Source organism: Camellia sinensis, chromosome 9, assembly GCF_055761805.1.
Source record: "Camellia sinensis isolate YWXY chromosome 9, ASM5576180v1, whole genome shotgun sequence".
NCBI classification, from domain to species: domain Eukaryota; kingdom Viridiplantae; phylum Streptophyta; class Magnoliopsida; order Ericales; family Theaceae; genus Camellia; species Camellia sinensis.
Genome location: NC_138969.1, coordinates 46,558,153 through 46,564,726, shown reverse-complemented (window position 1 = coordinate 46,564,726; position 6,574 = coordinate 46,558,153). Strand labels below are relative to the sequence as shown.

The 6,574-nt window shown below is 37.0% G+C and overlaps 1 long non-coding RNA gene across 1 annotated transcript; it reads right to left on the bottom strand.

The window, feature by feature from the left end:
• Positions 1-1,543: 1,543 nt before the first annotated feature.
• Positions 1,544-5,673, bottom strand: LOC114277217 (uncharacterized). The gene is made up of 3 exons (XR_014340976.1): positions 5,500-5,673; positions 2,599-3,027; positions 1,544-2,471 (listed from the first exon to the last, which is right to left on the bottom strand). It is a non-coding gene; the product is annotated as an uncharacterized LOC114277217 (long non-coding RNA).
• Between the last annotated feature and the right edge of the window lie 901 nt (positions 5,674-6,574).

Here is a 6,574-nt window from a genome sequence, read left to right as displayed (position 1 = left end):
TTTATCAGTTGGAGCTTTTATTATCCGTTCAGAAATAATTGCTTGGGCTACCGGTGGAGGGTAGTTTTGATTGTTGTAGACAATGCATGATGATTAGGCAAACTAAAACTAATCAATTGGATATGTCATAGAGTATGACGGTTAATAGAATACATTAATGTTATGTATTGATTGATTGTGTATATGACCTAAGTGTATATACATTGTGTGTGGGGGAGGAGATAGGGGATGTACTCCACGGTTTAGGAGAAGATAGGGGATGGACCTCTAAACGGGATGTTGTTTGGGAGGAGATATGGGATGGACTCCACTGATACAGCTCATATGCTTGTCAGTTAATGTGTTGATATAGCTCATATGCTTATCTATGGAAGTGTTGATATAGCTCATATGCTTATCTATTAAAATGTTGATACAGCTTGTATGCTTATCTGTTAAGATGTTGATGTAGCTTATATGTTTATCAGATGAAATGTTGACGTAGTTGGTATGCTTATCTAATGTGAAATGGGAGAAGTTTATTATGAATCTCTATCTCATGTAAATGGTGGGCCAGGTTCTGAGCCGTTGATGTAAATTGTGAAATTGATAAGAAATGGAAAATGAAATGAAACATGGACATAGTGGTCACGTAATGGAAATGGGTTATGAATTGATTTATGAAAATAGAACATTTATCAATTGCTAATGTCTTAGTTACTGCTCATACTGTGTTTAGCATATCTCTATTGGGCGTTGGCTCACCCTATATGGGACATTATTCTCAGGTACATGTAGCATGCCACCTCCAAGGACATAGCTTGGATGATGATGAGAGTTGAAGACTCTTTTTGTTTATTTTGTTTGTATTACATGTATATCAAGCCAAGGGCTTATTTTGTATAGAGTTAGTACTCTTCTTTTGTGTAACGAGGTGTTGACTTGGAAAGCTGTAAGCCCATAGGGCATTTGTTTTTGTTGTTAACATGTAATACTGTTGTAAGAACTACTCTGATGAATAGAAATGGTTGGTTTCTTTTATATCAATGCATGTCTAAAGTGATGGATTTTATGTATTATTTTGAGGGCGTTACAGGTTATCCATGCATGCTCAGTCAAAATTGAAGTGCGACATGGCGTTTTGGATATGTGTTTTTCATACCACTCTTACACATATCGGCATCCTTCTACAATTGTCCAATTGTTTTGTTGTTGTAGCTGTATGGCCATTTGGTTAAGCATTTCCCGTATATCCTGATTGTTGCTTCCATCCCCGGGATTCATCACGTCTATTCAAGCGAAACCTACGACAGTGAAACGGTTTGAATCAGTTTATACGTGATGCAGGGGGTAAAGGAAATATTTATGTCGCGTCACCATGGAATATATAACGTTTAACAGTAAGGTATAATTGCATTCAAAGTGTATCAAATAAACAAAAAATAAAGAAAGCGGTGGTAACTGGTAATACACAAACTAATAAAACATCATTTGCATTACGAACACAATGATACCAACGGAAAAAGTACTTATACCAATAAATAAATAAATAACTCCATAAACAGGTAAAACACGACATCCCACTATTGCAGATGTAATTCCCATAATAAATAAAAACACAACCATCATGTTCCATCCGCACAAAAACACATAAACAAAACTGTAATCGTCGAAAAACAAAAAATAACCTGCAAATATTGTTTCACCAAACTGGGGCAAAAAATTTTTAAAAAAAAAGAAATAAAGACAGCACGCACAACCATCCTGTTTATTACAAATCCAACATAACATAAGTAAAAGTTTTTGAAAGCTAGATAATGGGAACGCATCTTCAGCATGACACCGCTATACCAAATCCGGCAAGCCCCAAACAAGTTTGCAAATGGCGCCTCCGCACTACACTGCAGCTGCTTCTGTGTGAGCTAGCCGATAATGTAGTTGTCATCAGGCTAGCACATCATCACCACCCAATAATCTGTGTTATCTATCAATGTTGAGGAAAAATAGAATAATGGCATATCGAGAAGGGCATGAATGTTCCTCAACCGGTGCATGCACTCCAAAATTGTGTACAGTGATTCGTTACCTACGAGGTGCCTGACCGTAACTTGCTGATTCTAAGTACGCACCACGTTTGTCAGATTGTTCATGCTTTCTGCAATAACTGACGCTCCACTTGTGGCCTTCTTCGACTTGCCACAACTTGACGGAGTCCGTTTCCTTTTCTCTTTAACAGTCGCCACAAGTTCGAGTAAAGAATCTGAATCGACGTCCTGTGCGCGTGTAGGTATCGGATCAACAAATGGTTGGGCGCCGAGACTGTCCACAAAATCGGATGAGATGTCAGCAGGTTCATCAAATTTCTCTCCTGGAGTCCAATGGTGCTTACCAGTAGCTGATGCCCCTGTAAAGACCGTCTCCATCAACTCGCGATGTTCCAATATTTTTTTCTTGAACTTTGCACAAGCCTTGTTTGTCTACAAAATTTGACACTGAAAACAAAAACCATTTAGTACATGCAACAGGTCAAATGTTTACTAACAACAAATACGGAAAAAAGTAATTAGTAAGAGGCAAATATGAAACAAAACAAACATACGAAAATTAAATTGTACTTACCGATTCCATCTTATCCCACCACTCATCAGACGCCTGGAACATACCAGTCTTGCTGTCAAAGTCAATCCCTGACACTCCTCGGCTGGAATCCATCAACTTCCCCCAAGCATTCCATTCTTTTTTCAGACTCATGTATTTATTCTTCAACTGCTTGAGGCAATGTTGTCTTCCAGTTTTTTTCTCAAATTTCCTCGCCAACGACTTGTACCCAGCTTGGCTTAGGACTAGGAATGGCCAATTTCCTTTTGTAATTTCATTGGCAATCAGCTGCAGGAAAATTCGGATGGAGTCATTGTCCTAGGAGGCCTTGTGGTTGAACTGCTTCTGTGTCTCTTCCACACTGCTTGACTTCTCCAGAGATATGCCTTTGTTTTTCGCTTGGGTACGAGGTGAAGTACGTATGGAAGCCATTTGGACCACGCAAGGAAACTAATTTACAAGACAAAATTATCACCATGACCATCTTGGTTGTTATTACATCTAGTAACATCAGACCATAGCAAAAAATTTAAATTGGTTGGCACAATAACAATTTATGGCCATTGCATAATAAACACAGAAAGTGGATGCTAAATTGGACAGTATATAACCATTGCACATTAATTAACATAACATTACAATCACATAAAAGTAGACATAAAAACACAAATTTTAACAGTGGAAGACAACTAGCAAATACAAATAGTCATTAATGTGTCCCCAAACTAGTCAGTTAAAGCAAGACAAAGTTAGCCGTCACTCTCAAGTTTCCTAAGAACATTCTAAGTTTCCTTACATACGCAACAACAAAATGACAACTACAATGCATAGCACAGAAACAATTGTTTTAAGGAGACGCAATGACTGTTGAATGTGTATGACATCATCCCGCAAATGCATGACAATGTCGTTACTGGATGAGGCAAAATTCGTGCTCTGTCTCCTTGGTCTTTCGCACCAACCAATCCAACTAACACAGGGCTAACGAGTGAAAATGACGCATGTGTTAGTAAATTGGTTCGGCATGAAATACAGTTATGACCATTAATGAATTGGGCACTCACCACAAGGCGGGGACATGCAAAGTAGGGACACCGTAGATTTTTGGTCGACCTGGATATGTTAACAATACAGTGGCCATAGCCACACGCACACATCCGACGTGGCTATGGCCAAATTGAGGAATATCCCCAAATTGTTATTTAAAAATGGGCTTTTATAACTAGCAAAATGTAAGTTGTCAATTACAAATATCTCTGAATGTGACATTTCAGAATTTTGCTATAAAACCAAAATAAAATAAATGATCACGTGTCTCCATTTCCAATTTTGAAGTAATGTACAATTCATATTAAATTTTTTCTATCCTTTGAAAGAAAGATACAAATTCAGATTTACAAAAACCCTCAACGTGAATTATTTCCTCTATTTTAGAAACTAAAATCCATGTGGTAGCAATTCTCAATTAAGCAAGATAACATGAATTGACTTTGTCAAATTCTCTATTTTACAAAAAAACATACGACATTCTCTATTTTACAAATAACATGAATTGACATTTACAAACACCCTCAACATAAATTGACATTGGCAAATTCTCGCAAATAACATATTTGCAACTAAATTCCATGTGTTAAATCCATGTGTCGAATTCTCTAAAGTCTGTATTAAATTTCATGTGTTAAATCAAAGGTGTACTGTTGCTCTTCCTTTACAATTGAGATTTACAAATACCGTCAACATGAATTGATTTGTCCTGTTAATTGCGAGCTTGTAAAAAAATTTATTTCACAAAATAGAAATGTCACATAAGTTAAAACCCGTATAGAAACCACGACAATTTACATAAATACAAATTTCACAATCGAAAAGCTAAGCCAACATTGCTATGGAGCAGAGTTAGAAAAAACGTAATCCAAACGTTCCATGAGCAATATGTAATAAAAACCCTAACCCAACATTTGCAAGAGAATTACCCTAATCTAAACCATGACAATATTCAATAGAAAAACTACCAATTTCACAAAATCAACAATCAAGAACCTAACCCAACATTTCCATGGACCACAGAATGAACTTAACAAAATCGTATGAATTCATGTGGGCAAACATAAAATTAGTTCATGTTGTTTCTTACAATTCAGGAAACAAATTAATTTTGGCCAAAATAAATATTGTGGGGAAAAATAAATTTTATTTAAATTCTCAGTGTTGTTCAAGAAACAAATTAATCGTATGAATTCTGATGTTCCAGTGGGTTGAAAGGGTTAATTATAACAGAAAAAATACATTCATCAATGTTGTTCCTTCTTCTTGTTCCTTTATGTTCAAAGGGCCAATGGACTTTGTTGTCGTCGTTTCATCAGCATGGGAAGATGGAAACAGGGTTAGGAGATACGAGAAAAAAAAAAAAAACCCAAAAACATGAACCTCAGTTGCCCAATCTCAGAAATTTTGGACATGTGTTATCAGAACCTCAGTTTAACAACAAAAAAAAAAATCGAGAAAACCCAAAAAAAAAAAAAAAAAAAACAGAATTTACAAAACCTCAGTTGTGAAAAAAAACTGAATTCGAAAAAAATATGTAATCTTGAGTTTCACGAAAAAACAAAATAAATAAAAATGAACCTCAGTTTCACACACACAAAAAAAAAAATTTATCAGAAACATAGTCTCCATTGATTAGCAGAATTTGTAGTTAGGAAAAATAAATAAAGAAAATAAGGGAGGTTTTGGGCATAATTTCCATGACAGACCAGTACCTTCCATCCCACATGCCAAACAAAAAATAAACAAAAAGAGGAAATTTTGTAGTCACCCACAACAATGGGTTTGACGGATGAATCGACCAGATCAAGTTAGTTTAGACAGATTTACGCACAAAAAAAAAAAAAAAAAAAAAAAACAGAAATCGTTCAGTACCTGATGATCGGTGGATTTTTCAGATGGTGAGATCTTGTTCGACGCCGCAGATGTGCAGTCCAGTGGCGTTCGCCTATCGTAAGCTTTGCGAGTCTTCTTCGACAACGCAGATGTGTACTCCGGTGGCGATTGACTTTGGCAAGCTTCGCGAGATGTCTTTTTGCCGTTGTGGTGCGAAGCATAGTGGGAGGGGGGTAGTTTGGTAAAATCACCCTGGCCTGGGTTGGGTGTAACCACGTGAAGGCGGGAGCTTCTATTTGCACACACGATTTCCTCTTTATTCACACTTAATGAAAAATATTTTTATTACAGTTTTATCCTAATATGAAAATACAATAATATCCTTATCTTCTTCCACCACTACCTTACATTACCGGAGCCGCCCTTCATTTCTGCTGTTGACTCCCAGCCCCCTCCCTTTCCGTCACTTCTCAATCACAAACCTTCCATGAACTCTCCTTTGCCGAAAAAAATCCTAGCTTTGTAACCCCCACCTCTGTGAATCCCTCTTAAAATCGCATGAACCTAATTCTGCAAACCCAAATGGGTTTGATGGTTGGTATTCGACGAAGCCCTGTTGGTTCGGTAGCTGGTATTCGAACAAAAGTCATTGGGTTCGATGGTAGATTTCCGAATTGCTGCAATTTTTTCGACTTTGGTAGTCCGAACAGTAAAAAGTTAAGTCGTTTTCCCAGATCTAACAATAGAGAAAAGCTATGATGGAAGGGAAAAGCTGAAAGGGAGCGGCAATTTGCAAATTGAGTTGTTTTCTCCAATTTGCAGATTGAGCGAAAAGCTATAAAAAATTGAGTCGTTTTCCCATATCTAACAAAAGTCATTTTTTCCAAATGTGAAGATTTCTTTCAATGATTTATGTGATTTTGTTCAATGCTCTTCAAAGCCAATGCTTCAATGAGATGTGTTCGATGGATGAATGAAGCTTTTGGGAGACGAACGGTAGAGTGCGAGAGATGTGTGTGTGTGTGTGTGGGTGTGTGAGTGACGGGTGTGCATGATTTACATTTGAGGGTAGATGTGGAATAAGAGGTGTGTGAAGTGAGCAAAATAAATTAGG